Here is a 16643-nt window from a genome sequence, read left to right on the forward strand (position 1 = left end):
TTAGGATCTTTTGATGACTGATCACAGAAATGCAAAAAATGTTGCAAATATTGACGCTAAATTATAATTTAGTGAAGAGAATTAGTTGAGAAAAAAGCAATCTCTTTTTTTAGGTGAATAATCAATAGCCCCTGGAACTGCCTTTCTATAAATGCTGAAGCTTCTTTTAAAGAGTGCCTCTTTCTGAAAATTAGAACTGCACATTATTTTCCCACTGTGCTGGGGTGGTATCAAAACTCACAATGGAGGAAGGAAGCCCTGACTCCTCTCTTTATCCAGAATTACTCAGATGGAGGACTCTGACTTGGATCTAGGCCACAAGTAAACTTTGATCTGGCCAAGGCCACGTGTATGTGATGGCTCCTGTGTTTCTAAGGGAGATGTTGCCATTTTCCCAGTCTGACTAAGAGCAGCTATGGCTTGCCATCACGCTTGCCAACTATGAAAGTGGTTTGCTGTGCCTGGTTTGCTCCACAGTTGGGGCCAGTACTCTGCTTCATGCAGAACAGCTCTTGGCAAAAATGTCCATTAGACTTTGCTAGAAATTGGCAAGAGGAATAGCTAAAAATCTGTTGAGTAACCCCATCCTTCAGCCTTCCTCTGCTAATTCAACACATCAACTAATACCTATTTAAAATACAGCCAATAAAAGTTATTAAAAATACAACCAATAAAGACTCTTAGCTTGCATGCAAAATCACATGCATAAGTCTGAAAAATTGATGTTCAAAGTTGCAATTTTATCACAGACATGCCCCTCTATTCAATCCTCAACAGAGGAAAGAGCCTCAAATGAGAAATATGGTTGGCGGTCTGAAGCTTGGGTTTGGTGAACTAGAGAAAAATGGTCACTCCTTTCCAAAGAACTTTCTACTACCATGTTCTTTCTGTATTAGCTAAAGAGCTCCTGCCTTGTAATGTTTTTGCAAGTAAAATTACTGCAAGGCGTCACACTGACAGAGACAAACATTACAGTATGCAGCTCATAGCTGAGGCATCACACATTAATTGAAGTTATCTCTTGGTATTGTATCCCCTGGAAAGCAGGATGAATTATGCAAAACAAATGTCATGTTCTCCTTACAAGAAACAATGCTTAATAGCCAGAGCTGGTTAGAGAGAAAATAATTGATGGAAGACTTTTTCATTAGAAAATGTTATGTCAGACTTGAAATGTTTTGCTGGAATATAACTCTTTGATTACATCATTGAAAACATTTCAAAACAATTCTGTTCCAACATACAGTATTTCCTTTTGATCACACTTGCATTCAACTGAAGTAATATATGTGATAAAGTATATGTATGATATACCTATAATTTATATGTTCTATGTATGTTATTATTTATTAAAGTTGCATATTACAGTAAGGCCACATTAATCTCATGCAATAAAATAATTTAATGCAGGTTTTGGTTTTTTAGATATGGAAGCCAAATATCAAAATACCAGACTCCCAGAAATCACATTTGCCTAACAGTTCCTCTGAGAACACAAGACCTGACAGGTAGTACCTTTGGCTTCCCCTTGTCTTGAGAGCTCAAATTTCCAAAGGAGAGGAGGGGAAGGAAAGAGGAGGTGGGAATGACCCACGGCTAGTTTGAGACCTGAAGCCTGTGAGGCTTTATAGCTGAACCTCACACCCTACCAGCTCTCAGTGGCTCTTGGTCAGTGTGCATCCTGCACCCCTGCGCTGGAGCCACATGAGAAGTGGGGTACCAGTGGGGCAGAGGGAGTTTCTGAGGTAGGACTTGATGGTCCCCGTCCTCAAACCCCGGTAAGTTAATCCAAAATAAGCCTTTTCAAGTAAACTCTCTCTTGGAAGAAGCCACCGTGCCTCTGGGGGATAGAACATTGCACATCAAGCTAACACAGGACGTCTCAGTGACTGTCTGGAACAATGTACATTTTGCCTTCATGTCAGTAGATTTCAACACCCATTCAGCATATGGCTGCTGAGTCTTCGATGTGAAGCATCAGGCTGTCTTTCAATTCCACTTTAATTTTAGATATTGAATTTCAGTTTTCATTTTCACTTTGGTTTCACCAGAATGAAAACACTACAGAAACTGAAATTATTGTCTTAATAATACAAGCTCAGAATTTTTGCAGTGGAAAGAGCTGCCACTATATTGAGGAAGCAAGTCCCGAAAGAAAAACATTTCAATTAAGATTGAGATGTTAATTTTCCTGCTTCCTAAGCCCATTTTTTTTGGTTTTAGGAGTGACTGGAGAAAGACAGAAAGAAAGATTTGACTTTAAAGACCTCACTGCCGGCCTTCCCCTGCACTGTGGCAGAGATGTGTGCGCGGCAGGCGGGTGAGGAACATGGGTGACAGTAAGGGCTAGGTGATACAGTGGAGCTGAACGAATAACAGAGGTCCGATGGATGTAAGGACCCTTGTGTGTGAGGGTAAGGAAGCTGGCTTATTGCACCGCCACCCTGCACTGCGGCTACACCCTGCTGAGTAAGGATGCAGGCCTGAGACCAAAGCCTGCGTGACACAATGCTTTAATTGATTAGACAAATAGAAGCATCACATCATTTCCATAGTTCTTCTAATTTCTGGACTTCGTGCTTAATAGGCACAACCAACAGTTGGGGATTGAAAAGGATTTTATAAAAATTAACCTCCCTGGACTTGTTTTCTAGTTATGTTTGGGCTGAATACTGTAATACACGCAACTTTGCAGTGATGAAATAACAATGTCTGCATCATTTAGATGCTGTCTGTACTTTCTCAAGGTACTTACTCTTGCCTCAGTAATGAACAGATATGACAATCATTTGTAGTTAAGTATTCCACTTGTTTTTCTTATGTCTCTTTAACATTTTTCTCTAAGCACATAGGAAAAATAAATACATTGAGGAGAGAACTAGATTTGCAAGGATCAAAGGCACTTAAGAATTGTTTGGAGGTTTTGTAGTGTCATTTCTAGCCTTCCTTCCGACACAGACATGGCTTAAGTATCAAACTGTATCTATGTGTATGTATATGCACTTTTTATGTCCTCCTCTTACAAGACTTTGAGTTATCTGCCAACGTAATTCACATTTGATATGGAAGATAAGACCACAGAAATATGAAAAGCCTACAAGTTTCATGAAACATTAGTGTCTGTGTGAAAGAGAGAGACTCTATCTACATGGTAGTCTGGGGAAATATGACCCTAAACTTTGATAGCAAAGAGGTGCTAAAAATATCTCAACTGTAGGAAAAGCATCAGAATCTCTATGTTATTAAAGGCCACAGAATCTCATCTGAACACATAGATAAATTGGGTAAAAGCTTCATTCATTTCACTTCTCATATATTTTTTTCCCCTTTTCTTGCTAATACTATATACCATAGTCTCTTTGTTCAGTTGGATAGTGTATAACTACAAGTAAAGCATGTATTTACCATGCAGTATCAGTTCCCAGATCCCCAGAAATTTAAAATCAGACTCATATACAATAGTGGAGCTTATTTTAATTTGGTATTATTTGGTACTATGCTGAGGTACAGGTACAATCTCAAGGAAGAAGGCAGTCAAGTATAAAACTTTGCTTTGCATTTTTAATATTCCATTGTACAGAGATATTGTGAAAAGTGATCATAAAGCATTAATAAACCTGAAGTCTTGAAGAATCAAAAGTATTAATTTTAAAATCAGGGGGAGGAAATGCAAAAGACTGCTTAGCAACTTGAGAACAGTTAGCAAATGTGATGGACCAAACATGGAGCTGTCAGAATAAATTTTCATAGAAAGATCTGAAAAAACTCAAAAATCTGCCACAGTGGAAAAGCTGTCTCACTGACGTAATATGATACAGGAAGGCATGCTTTGGCAATAAGAACAAATAATGAGTTTTTTCAATTTTAATATATTTTTATATATATATTTTATATATATATACACTCAATATTAAATATATTAGCACTAAGTGCCTACTTAAAAAGAACAATGTCATCTGTAATTATTATTTTCCCTTTTTTCTCAGGAAAAGGAAATTGTCTGACTCTCCATTAACTTGTATCAGAATAAGTGAGGATGGAATATGACAATCTCAAGAAAATTAAAATGCTTTAAGTGTAAATGATGAACAAGAGGTTATTAGTCAGTGAGTCAGCTCTCTTAACCTCAATTTTTGTCCAACCTTGAAAGTAGCTACAAGTGCCCTCTCTGAGCTGAGAGCTCTCTTGGATTTTAACTTCAGACAGATATTTAGTTAATTAAAAAATTAAAATACACTTACATGGATAAATGCCTGCCTGTCTCTATCCTAACACAACATGGAGACCCAGGCTTTTTCAGGTGAACCAAGGTAACAGCTGTGCACCTTGTTTTTCCACAGTGTCCTGGTGCTGATTCAGGGACAAGGAGAACTGGGCTCTGGGTCCTTCTCATGCTTACATGGTTCGGACCTAAATCTCCTTTATTTTGACTCCTCTGAACTCACAGGGCTGTTCTAGCACCTCCAGACACAGGTCATGAGCCCTCATAAGGAAAATTATATTCTGATTATGCAGGAGTTAATTAATCAGGGATGTAATACTATTAGAAAATAATCTAATTTCTCCTCTGCCTATATAAAATTAATCCCCTAACGTGTTTTTTACTTTGATTCAAAACTTACATGACAAAGCTCCTATTATTTGTATAAGCAGGCTGTTAAACAGCTGAAAGATCTCATAGCTACCAAACTTCCCTTCCCTGTCAAATTCCAGTCCTTTTCATATAACCCATCTTATCTAGCTACATCCATCTAGAGTATTCTGATCAGTTCTTTTTCTGCTTACATACCTCAAATGCTTGCAGATCTTATCTTCCTCTTAGAAAGCAGATCTGTGATTTTAATCTTTGTAAACCAGTTCCTTGGTGCCCCAGTTGTATTGGTTCTTTTGTTACCCTTTCCCAATGCCTTACTTGGACGTTCCCAGTGTTGGCAGCACTTGGAACATCCAGTCATCCAGATTCAAGCTTCAGGTGTAGATTCACAGTATTCCTGTTATGTTAAAAGTTTGCACACAAGCAAGTCACACTACATCTTTGCAAACTCACATCACTAGTGCTTTTTCTATTAATTTGTTTCAGTGTTAATTCCCATATTTGGTGCCAGCACCTTTCTTTTGTTCTGTATTTTGTAAAGCAGTTGGAACAAATTGGTCCAGGTGCTTAAGTGTCAAAGAGTCCTAAATGACACAGAAATAGAAAAAAAATAGTCTGTGTTCAAGATAATTTTCATTGTTGTGTTTGCCTCCAATACCCTATAGCAAAATCTTAGATTTCAGTTTTTCCCAATAAAATAAATTTTCAATACCTAAATCCATCTTTTTGTTTGAGGTCCTTAACTTAGTATGAAGTGTGACCTTTTGGTATGCTTTTTGAGGGTTGCAAGGAACAGGTAACTAGCATCATCACCAGAAACAGTGTTTCGAAGGAGCAGGTGATGTGCAGAGTATTGCTACTGCCACAAAAGCATAGTATATTAACTTTCCTGACCTTAAATATATGTGCCATGTCTATAATTTCAAATGATAAGTAGATTTCACATCTTCATTTTTTAGAAAGGGTTACATATGAAAGGAAAGATCCTCCCTGACTGGGAGGTCACCAAAGTGCCAATGGGGAAAAAAAAAAAAAAAAAAAAAGTGGAAAATGAAGGTTAATACAAAGAGTGGTGGAAGTGGTATTCCAAACACCCTGATAAATGTGAGAAACTCCTTAGTCGATGATTCATACTCTGTACCTGCTGTATATGACTGATGTATATTGACAGAAAATAGGAAGCTATCAACTGTGGGTGGCTCCATGGGACAAAGTATTTCCATGATTCTATTTAAATAAATATTTAAATTCGAGCTAAATACCACAGGTTGGTAATCCCCTTTTAATTATTGTGATTTTGATTACTAAATACCTCTAGAAAGTTTGCAAAGGTGTTGGCAAAATATTTAAGACATCGGTAACCGATGAAATAGTGATACAAACCAAAATGTAAATAGATAGCAAATAATGTCAGATTAAAACAGAAAGAAAACATGTATAGTTAGGAAAAAAACCTGCAAAACAGAGACACATAATGTCTACATTTTTAGAAAAGCAAGTATATACAGCTGAGAAAAAACAATCTGAATATAGGCACGTGGGAAGTGCGTCTATCATCATCTACAAAGCTCTGTTCTATTACAGCATTTTTGTTAGATGACTTCATCTGCTCAGTTTTATGGAAATTTCAGTTTTAACAAGAATTTTACTTTTGCAAAATACATTTCTTCTATATAAAATCATCAGACAGAGACTTTCAGAAGACCACTTAACATCTGCGAGTTGCTTTGCTGTGTGTGACAGGAATTCAACTACCATGATGCTTAAGATATTTTTTAAATTCACAAATATGAAAATAAACTGTAAAAATACGCTTGAGATTAATTTTTTATTCATGCAGTGCAGCATCTATCACTTTACACATATGGTACTCAAAGTTGCTATTGTTATCCTCTAAACTGAAAAAAATGAGTTGAGAGATGAGCCTTTTAAACTGGTCTGCTGGGTGGAAAGAGACACTGTATCTCAGTAAAATTATTTTCTCTAGAAAAAAACAGAACACTGAAGCTGAGGAAAAGACACGCAGACCCCCTCTACTCTTTGAGCCAAAGTACAGCCAAGAATAATGTGTGATAGTATCAGCAAGTACTACTGCGGTTCTCTGTAGGTGGCAAACATAATACAAGCATTGGCAACTCAGCAAATAAATTAATGGCAATTTTCAAATGCTGTAATGGAAATGCCAGGGCAATTAAAGAAAGGTCAGAAAAACATAGACACACTGGCAAGGATCCTAACACTTAAAAAAGAACCTGAGAAAGAAATTAGAGGGGTTCTATTCTCTCTCTGAATATGTAATTCCTGAAGGACAATCATAAATTAGATTTTTTTCATTTAAGTATATTTCATTTAAGCATATGCTTATCTATATGTCACAGGAACGTTTCAAGGATCTGATTATTGGTTGGATTTTCAAAAATAAAAGGCTCTTGACATGAAACCATTTGTGAACTATTTTTATTTTTCAGGCCTTATATGGTTCTCACTGTTGTCTGCAACCTGCCAACAATAAAGCTGGGCAAAGCTAAAATTAACAGAGCCTCAGCTCTCCTTTAATTGTGGATCTTAGGATGGTACTATGAGATTTTATACTGATTAAAGTACACTTTGCTAGAGCAGGTTTTGAATCAAATCCATCCCCTCTGGTTCCTCACACAGAGCTCATGAAGCCTTTTTCCGCCAGGGACTGACACATTGCCTCTTTTGCTGAGTTCCCCACAGGTGTGAAGCAAAAAGGGCACAGGAGAAACACCCAACTCCCCTTTGGGTTTGCAGGCTTTGGGAAATGGGTAGCAGCATTTTCCTTCGGTCCTTCTGTCCCTGGCATCCCACCCCATGCGCTGGAAACCCTCCGCCCTTCCTCACTCAGTGGATGAAGCATCTCCCTCATCACCACAAGTGCAAACACTCCTCCTGGCTTGGCTTCTCCCTTTACCATGGGTTTCTCCAGCAGGCAGTAACACTCAAACACTGCTTTTAATAAAAAGTGACACCCTTCACTCTTTTGTATGTAAAGCATAAAGCAGAAACTGCCAGAGGAAACCCCCAAACCTCAAACACCCCTGTTCCAATCATTCAATTCAGGGAGTATACTATACTTCGGAGCACAGGCCTCATGAAAGACACTATAATAAAATAAACATATGACTTCACATTTAAAAAAACCTGGAGAAGTCCCCAGTAATAGCATTGCCGTGAGAAAATGAAACCATTTTCTTCCTCATTGCTCCTTCTGAAGTTTCAGATTTTCTGTAATATCTCTGTGTATAGCTGAGGGACTCCATACACTTGTTAGAAGGGAAACCTCCCCAATTTTGCATGTCTGATAGATGTGCACTAAAATATAGTTACACCGAGTAAGAAAAGTAAGGATCCTGGATGTAAATTAATACCTAAGACACGTGTTGTGTACAGAGTACATAGACCATGAAGACATGAGGGCTCCCAAAGTTGCAAGCAAAAAGAACAGTTAGAAATACTAAAGAAACCATTTTCATCAACTGAAAAAATCTATCAAATTACATTTCATACAGATCTATCAGATCTACTAAATGAATTTTCAAAAATGTTTCTGAATGCATTCCACTGTTACCAACATTTCCAATTAATACTAAGAAAAATGCATGGAAAGTACTGAAACATACAGTTATAACATAACGTGAATTAAATGCAGCGATCCTCTATTTGGCCTTATATCTGGTTTTGACGTTTTCATTACATGCTAAAGTAGAAACATCAGAGACTCAACCAAAAATTTCAGATAAGTTGCTGAATCATTTCAAAGCAGATTTTATTTTTACCAGGTTATATGAAGAATTTAGAGGCTCAGTTCTGATAGAAAATGAAACTACATTTCAAAGCACTCAGAGTTCTTCAGAAACATATTTTTTATGCTTTCATATAGCGGTATTTAAACTTTGCAGTCGTCTTTGGACTAGTGTTCAATCACAGATAAATTTTTAGAATTCTAGTATGTATAAATATGAACTGTCTTACCAAACAAATGTTGGTTTCAAATGACTATTAAAAAGGAAGAACTATGAATCAGGAAAGGAAAAGAAATGGAGAATGATATGGAGTATGAGGAAAGGACATCAATGGAAACAAATGAAGGACAATGTAGAAAACGTTTAGAACACAAAAATGGAATTTAACTGGGATTTTCAAAATTGTTCATTTTTAAAAGTCAAGTCCAACATAAAAGAACTCAGTAACGAAGCTATTTTTGTAACTAATGAGAGCAATTAAAAAACATTTTCATTTTTATTAACTGTTTTTTTAAGCATTGTGATAACAAAATAATTTAATTTACCCTTGCATAATCTTTAAGGAAAGAGGGCTGACACCACTGAGGGTAGTGCATGTGGAAATCAGATTTGGTTTCTACATATCTGCATATACCAGATAATCTGCCAGACAGGGACAGCTGCAGCTCGGGGGGGAAAGGGGAACCAGCCTTCATGTGGAGCCGCACAGCAAGGAGCCCCAGCTGCTCCCCTGCCTGCCACCCGGATGGTGCTCAGCAGTCTAACCTAAACTTTGCCTTCTACTCAGTCCCTGCTGTATTTGCTGTGTCTCTATTTCTAATAGAAAAAAAAAAAAAGAGACAAATAAATCATAGACCAGACACACAAAAATGCATCAATAAAAGAATTTGATTAGTGACTGCTGATAGGAAAACTAATTAATTTCATATTATTAACCTTACGTTAAGAACTGAACCAATCCTAACACGAAGTAAACTGCACCAAATGTACCTACTACCAAGCTAAATATCCACAATATGGGAACACAGCTCCAACCTCCTGTGAGTTTATTTGTGATGAGAAATACAAATAAGGATTATGAGTAAGCACAACACATTTTGAAACTAAGAGTTTGCAAGACAGATTTAGTGTATCTGCACACCTTTATACATGCAGATCGATAACGGGTAAGGTACTACTGAAGGAAAGCACAACAGATTTTGTATCTGTAAATCTCAAGCCACATGAAAAATTGTGTTTTGAGGCTAGAACTAAAATATAACACTGATGTTTCCAATTTGGATTGAGAATGAATAGTCCTTCTGTATGAGAAAATATGGATTTGTAAATTTTCCAGCTTTTTATTCAACAGGTCTGGGGTTTTGCTATTCAAAGACCTATTCATTTTAAAACATAAGTTTTAATTTTGTTCTTTAAAATAGCTTTTCTGCAGCTGTGATGGTATAAATACAAAAGGAAAACCGCCTGAAGGCATAGGTAATCTACTAACCTCCTAATCTTCTGTTAGACAAATTGTGATAATTAGGAAAAGAAGATAACTTTTAGATTCAGGGTTATATGATACATTTTCTTTGTCAAGGAAGCCAGCACGAAAGATACGCTATCCCTATATTGCAGCTTCTCACACCACCACTGCTGCAATGCAAATGGTAATGGGCCACATGATGAATTTTATCATTGGTGTAATCCAGGTAAAAATAATCTCTTTTTAGGAAAGGTGGTGGTAGGGTTTTTGTTGGTTTTGGGTTTATTTCTTTTCTTTTTTTTTTTTTTTTGTTTTTGTTTTTGTTGTGTTTCAATTTCTATTGAACTAATACGGTTAAGACATTGTAAGCAGCTGTATCAGAAAAGCTGAGAGGATGGCAGAATACGGTGCTGGGGCAGGAATGAGTGAGCAGGAACACTTCAGCAGCTGAGGCTGTTCCCTTGTGGAAATGCAGTTTTGCAGTTCCCTCATCGAAGCTGTTATGAAGGAAAATGCCAGGGTGGAACAGGTCAGGCACAGGAATCCTTAGCTTGAATTTACAGTGTTCTTCAGTTACTGAGCTAAAACAGGTAGGTAGCACAACATAAGGCCATAAAAACTGACAGGCTAGGAGACTCTGGGACACAGAAAGGAGAGTTTTAAGTATTGGACGTTAAAAGATGTAGCAGCAGAATGATTGTAAGAAGACGTGAACCCGGGGTCTCTGCTGACTCCATTATTTTTGGCTACCTGGGAAATGTTGAATTTCACTTCACAGGCTCTTCTACTAAATACTTTCTCTATGTATCCCATAGTGATGACGGTTGGGTTTAACCTCAATAAAGGTGTTTATCTGGGGGGAATAAGCCTCCAACAGCAGCTTAGTGTTTCTATCCTTTATCGGTTGTCTGTGTAAGTCAATTGTCTGTACAAGACCATAGGTGGTCACAGTTGATGTTTTTCTAAAATCTCCAAGAGGGCATAGAATATGCTAGATATCGTGTCATCACTTTGTCTTGAGCATTCATAGGATCCACAGATTTTAAACTTTCCTTTGTAGGGAGCATATGTATTCACAGATTTTGTGTTCTGGCTCTGGTAGTTTAATTCACTATGTAAACAAATTAAGCAGCTAACTTACATCATTCTTTAGACTTCACTGACTACTGGCAATATCAGCATTGGCCATAGTAGAAGATTACCTGCTTCATTCATACGAAAACACCTACCCACAGGCACCTAAATTCTTAAACTGAATCTTACAGAAATCATGCATAATGTGCATATTAAGCATGCTTTTTCTTATCATTATAAGCATTATTGTCTTAAAGCATGAATGGGCATGCCTCTTGGAGAAGGACTGCACAACTGGAGCCCACCAGACTGGACACTGAACATCTGAGACACTCCCAGAGCACCATGTAGTGGTGAGGAGACCACAGGCTACCGATTCAGCTCTGCACATACTTGCAGGCAGGCAGCCGGCAGGATAAAAACACTTGAGGGATGATGAAAAAACTTCGCTCATTCTCACGCCTGTCAAACTGACATAATGTGCAGCTGTAACCCGGGGAACAGAACTACCCACTGTGCCATTCTGGGAAGGACTAGCAAGCAACCAAAGTACGTATGAGCTTTCAAACTTCATTTTTAAATCACAGGCTTGTATTGCAGAGTGAGGCTTTACAGGAGGAAGTTTATCTTTTCCTGATAGACTAGTTACTTTTGTTCTGAAATCACTGAGAGATAATGGAGGCTCATTATGCAATTTTTGAGTTCGCTTCAGTAAAAACCCTCATTTTAACTGGAAACGCATCTTTAATTAGCTTCTTGATTTGATATTTGGGATTTCTGTGAATTAGAAGAGAGATTAAGAATTGCAATGCTCTTGCATGTAACCTTCATTCTCAAATTTCAGTGGCCTCTCAAGGAAATGTGAAGGGGGGTTATGAATGCATTTGTGGGGATTCCTTTTGCTCTTTTTTAGAAAGAGTACATTTGATCTACCTACTTACAGTATTTATTTGCTAGAATTTCCCCATTACAGTTGTTCTGATTTCTAGATATAGTGCAACTTTATTTTAGGAACACAGAACTATAACACATCTTCTGCATCATGAAGGCAATGTTGAGAAATCAAATAATGTAATTCATAAACATATCAAGCTCCAACCCCATCTAATTCCCCCCTCCCCTCCCACTCCAAAAGGAAGGCTACACTAAAGCCCTTCATGTTTGCCAGCTATAGAATGGTCTTCCATCTAGTTCCAGCACCCTGGAAATCCTTCATGTGCACAGCCCCCTTCTGAAGCAGCCCCAGCTGCACCAGCCACCTCTGCAGAAGGACTTCTGCAACATCACCCACGTGCTAGCTAAAGAAACAGTCCAGAGTGTGCAGGCACCACACAAACAAATTTTTTGCATTTTTAATCTGTAATTAATTTTAAATCAAAGATGAAAATTACCGCCACTGCTATGAAAGGAGGTTCTGCTTCCCATTCCATTTCCAAGGTGCAGTGGGCAGGAAAAAAAGTTTAAGAGCTCCAGCAAGGCGAAAGTGAAACTAATGTACCACGGACAGCACTGTGCTGCAGGCAGAATGAGTTTCTCTGTAAACATGTTACAAAAATAATACAAGGTTCAATTTGATTAATCTTAAGGTCAAGTAAACTCCTTTTGAACTTAATAGGAACAGTTTCCCTTTGAAATCCCTGCGTATTTCTCAGTCGTCACACTCAGAATACCTCCTGAGCAATACGAAAAGCTCCACGTCCTCACAGCTTCTTACATGAAGTCAAACTGAGCATTTCACTGAAAGGATTAATTCAGCTTTTCTTAAAAGTAAGTTGTATTTGTTGGATTGTGCCCCTATGTTCTAGATATCTTGAGACTGTACAGCTTTAAATTTATTTTTTTTTTCCACCCACAAAACTATAAACAGAGGCTTTACTAAAGTCAAGCACACGAAAAACTTAGTACTGGGTACTGGTAGAGATGAAAACAAGTAATTCTATAAAGTGATGCATTTCAAAGCTGTTGAAATAATACAAAATAAAAAAAAACCTGCCATTGTTTAAAGCAGACTTTTTTCTGGGGCAATGAATCACTTCCATTAATATTTTTCATCTTATAAATTAATATATTGCTAAAAAGTCTAAAGTGAGCAAAACTGTCCAGGTAGCTAATTAAAAAAAATCTACTGTATAACTTATTCTTCTTTGGAGAATATGCAAGCAAGAATCAAATATTTAAAGATAAAATAAGTGAATGCACTGAATTCACAGGGATACTTTTAATGAAATTTAAAATTCTATCTATGAAAGGAGAATATTCTTTAAAGTTATGGGTAAGGCTTTCACTTTCTTATCAGTCAAATGTCTTTGGTTTTTTGCTTAAATGAGGTAATCCTATCTCCTCCTCTCCCTAAGGAGATATTAATGAACCTTTGTACTGTGAAGTATCAAAAGCATTCTGAAAATTAAACTATTGGATCACTATAGTTTTTGATTTCTTTAAAGATATTTAAAGGTATCTATTTAGATATTTTTATTAAAGATATTTGAAGATATATAAAGATATCCATAAAGCACTTTTTTTTCTAATGAAACAGATGTGTTATTTCATTAGCTTTCATTTCTTTAAGATAAATGATAGTTTACATAATAGCATGTTTGATTTTCCACCCCTGAACGTTCACAGCTTCCCGGGAACAACCTAGTTCCTGTGAATTTTACTGTTTTCTAAAATATGACCATCATTCCACTATTACTACCTTTACCAACTAAACATTGTATTGAATCTAAGAGTCATGAAAGTAACACATTTATTCATCTCGAGTAAAAACGAGCATGTACTCCATCACAGAGAACTTCAAAGCTGCCAAAGGTCCAAATACATCTGTATTGCCCGCCTGCTGTGAGGTGAAGCTTTGCAATACCCTACTCTCGGGCAAGGCTCTGAACCACAACACATCAGTTGTTTTCTACTCTGTCAGGGCTAGTCAAAATACAGGTGGATCTTCACTTTCGAAGTCACATGTGAACAGCAGATATAGTACATATATAAAGACACATTTACGTAGAAGTAACTTCCCCACGCACATCCACCAGAAGATTAACCAGTCTTTTGACTGTGAGAACTTTCCTTTACACCTGCCTGGTTATTTAAACTTGTGTTTTCTTGAATCTTTTCCTCTCCTTTCCTAGAATACTATCAGCTCTCCAGGGTTCTCTCAGAAACAGCTTTGCTTTGAACCTACTTGTTTTACCTCACTACACACTAAGCCGACATATTCATGGGATGAATACAAATTAAACACAGACTGAGTTCAAAGGAAAGGAACTGATTTTTGACACTGTATCACCAACCTAAATAAAATTGTATATAAATGTTAAATTTTAACAAGTGTTTTGAAAGCAGAGCATAGAAATACTACATGGAAACACAAAACAATACAATTAAGAACCTAAATTAGATAAACATTAGTTAGTGATATGTTCAGAACAGTACTTAGGCCAGAGAAGAAAGATGTTTCCATCAAATTATTGCCTGAATCCTTGTGTTTATAATTTTTGTGATCTTAACCCAACAAATGCACATGTACTGGAACATTTTAAGTAACCTGAGTGATACTTAGCGTCTCCTTTGCGAATGTGTAGATAAGAACAAAAAACTTTAAAATACGTCATTATTTTCTGAATCAAGGTTTAGTAAGTTTTCTTTTTGATTGTCCATACTAATGTTTTTTCCCCAGCAAAAAGACTTGGCACATTTCTATCATATTATATTTCCTAAGCCTACCACAGTGCACAATATTGCTCCTGCTATTAGCTGCTGTCCATGAATACCCTAGGTTGAGAAACACCCATAACAAGGGTGTGTCTATACTTAGAAATGTCTGTACTTATTTCACAGTGATAATGTTTTACAGTGTTTCATGCAGATTCAGTTTTCCAAAAATCATACTGAGCTACCCAAGGCTTCCTTCAGAAGGACCTTACCAACAAGATGCTCTGGCAGGGGAAAGTGAGGTGTAGTTTAGCCTCTCTGGTTCTAGCCTCTGATATACAAGCCATGTCAAACAGATGTGAAATAATTTTGGGCCAGGAAAATAATTCCCCTTCTGACTGCACGTACGTGCCTCTCGTGGCTCACACAGGCATGATCTCTTTGGCTGCTCACAGGGGAAGAGAGCAAAATTCTGCTCCTTCCTTGTGATTTATTCAAAGCCACAGTCAAGTTTTTAGCACATGATCTTCTCCCAGTATACTTTTACACGGCTAACTCCCATGCAAAGCCCCCTTACCTGGTGCCCAAAAGCAGTGCTGTCACCACCTTGGCCTCAGTTCCTTTGTTTGAGAAGTCCATGCAACAGCCAACTTGCCAGAGCACAGAGACTTATCTTCACAGGAAGATGAATACAATAGCTACAACTGACACTGTTATTCTTACTTGGTGACTTCTTTTTTTTTTTTTTTTTTCTGCTTTTAATGAGCCAGATTCCAACCTTGTTTGTAATAGGCATACAGTGATGGATACATTCCACTGCCACGTCCAGGCAGAGCCATTCAGAGACAGGTTGTACTGCCCAATCTAAACAGAACAAGTCAAGATTTTGGCCCTTTCAACACAGAAAAATAGGTGTAACATACACAGGAAATAATCACTTGTAAAATTTATGTTTCAGAAATATCTTTCTTTAGTAATTCCATAAAACAATAGCTACCCTAGCATAAATATTTTCAACTTAGAACAAGCATTTCTGTTTTTTCATATGCAACAGATATGCTTCCAATCAGAACAAATGCATTAAAATGTTTAAAAAAAAAAAAAAAAAAAAAAAGTATTTTCATTTATGAAGTAGCGCAAGGAAGTTCCCTGAGTATCCGTGGCAGGAAGTGATTGCTTTACTGAACACACAAAGCAAAGGAAGAAGGAACATTTTTATGGAAACACTGATGTGTAAACGAACTAATAAGACTCACCACCCCTTTTCAAATGGAGTGTAAATTATAAGCTTCAAGTAACCAAAAATGATTCCTGACCAGAATGTTTTCATCCTACCTGTACAGTGTAAGAGATGGACTGTGCCAGTCCTCAGCCACTCACAGGTGCAGTCCAAGATCCTTTGAAATGAGCTCTGCAGGAATGGTAGAGGGCTCAGATCAGAGTCTGTATCTACAACACAGTGAGCAGAGATCCTGAGGGTGATTTTCTTAAAGATATTGTTACTTCATACACACCTAACTGTATTTCACTATGTAACTGTGGTCTTAGCAACTGCAGTTTTTCAAGCATATCTTTACAAAATTATACACTATACAGTGGATTTCTGGTCCTATTTACTGAATAGGGAGTTAAGTTTTTAGGAGAATTAAAGTAAGACTTCACTGACAATCCCTAGACCTTGCTGGAGTCTTACATCAGGTTTACTTCCCTCTCTTAGCCCTTTTTAAATGAGTGTAATTGATTTTTATCCAATTCTAACCATGGTTCCAAAAGAGAGATTTTTTTAAAAAAATCAAGTAAGTTTTCTCTTGGGAAAGCATGGGGAGAGAAGCAGAGAAAAAAAAATGCTAATTGCTAATGCACAACATATTAGGACATAATACAAGCCTCATCAGAAGAGATGCAGCAAATGTGAAGACTATGGCACTAATTGTGATGCTTAGGCTGCATTTTCCCCAATCTGCTGCTCTGCCTGGCCTTTGCATTGTGCAAGTGGGTGGGAGAAGGACCATCGGGCCATGCCCACTACCGCGGCAGAACCCTGCAAGTGAGCTGTGGCCCACACCAACAGTGTTGCTCCCCCTGTTAT

At 37.4% G+C, this 16643-nt stretch overlaps 1 protein-coding gene across 1 annotated transcript in view; it reads right to left on the reverse strand.

The window, feature by feature from the left end:
• Positions 1 to 15997, reverse strand: part of CHRM3 (cholinergic receptor muscarinic 3) — a 74059-nt gene extending 58062 nt beyond the window's left edge. The window contains exon 1 of the mRNA XM_037393120.1: positions 15890 to 15997. The gene's annotated coding sequence lies outside the window, so the exon portion shown is untranslated. The remainder of the gene's footprint in view (positions 1 to 15889) is intronic.
• Positions 15998 to 16643: the final 646 nt, after the last annotated feature.

The sequence above is a fragment of the Falco rusticolus genome, chromosome 6, assembly GCF_015220075.1.
Source record: "Falco rusticolus isolate bFalRus1 chromosome 6, bFalRus1.pri, whole genome shotgun sequence".
Classification (NCBI taxonomy): Eukaryota; Metazoa; Chordata; class Aves; order Falconiformes; family Falconidae; genus Falco; species Falco rusticolus.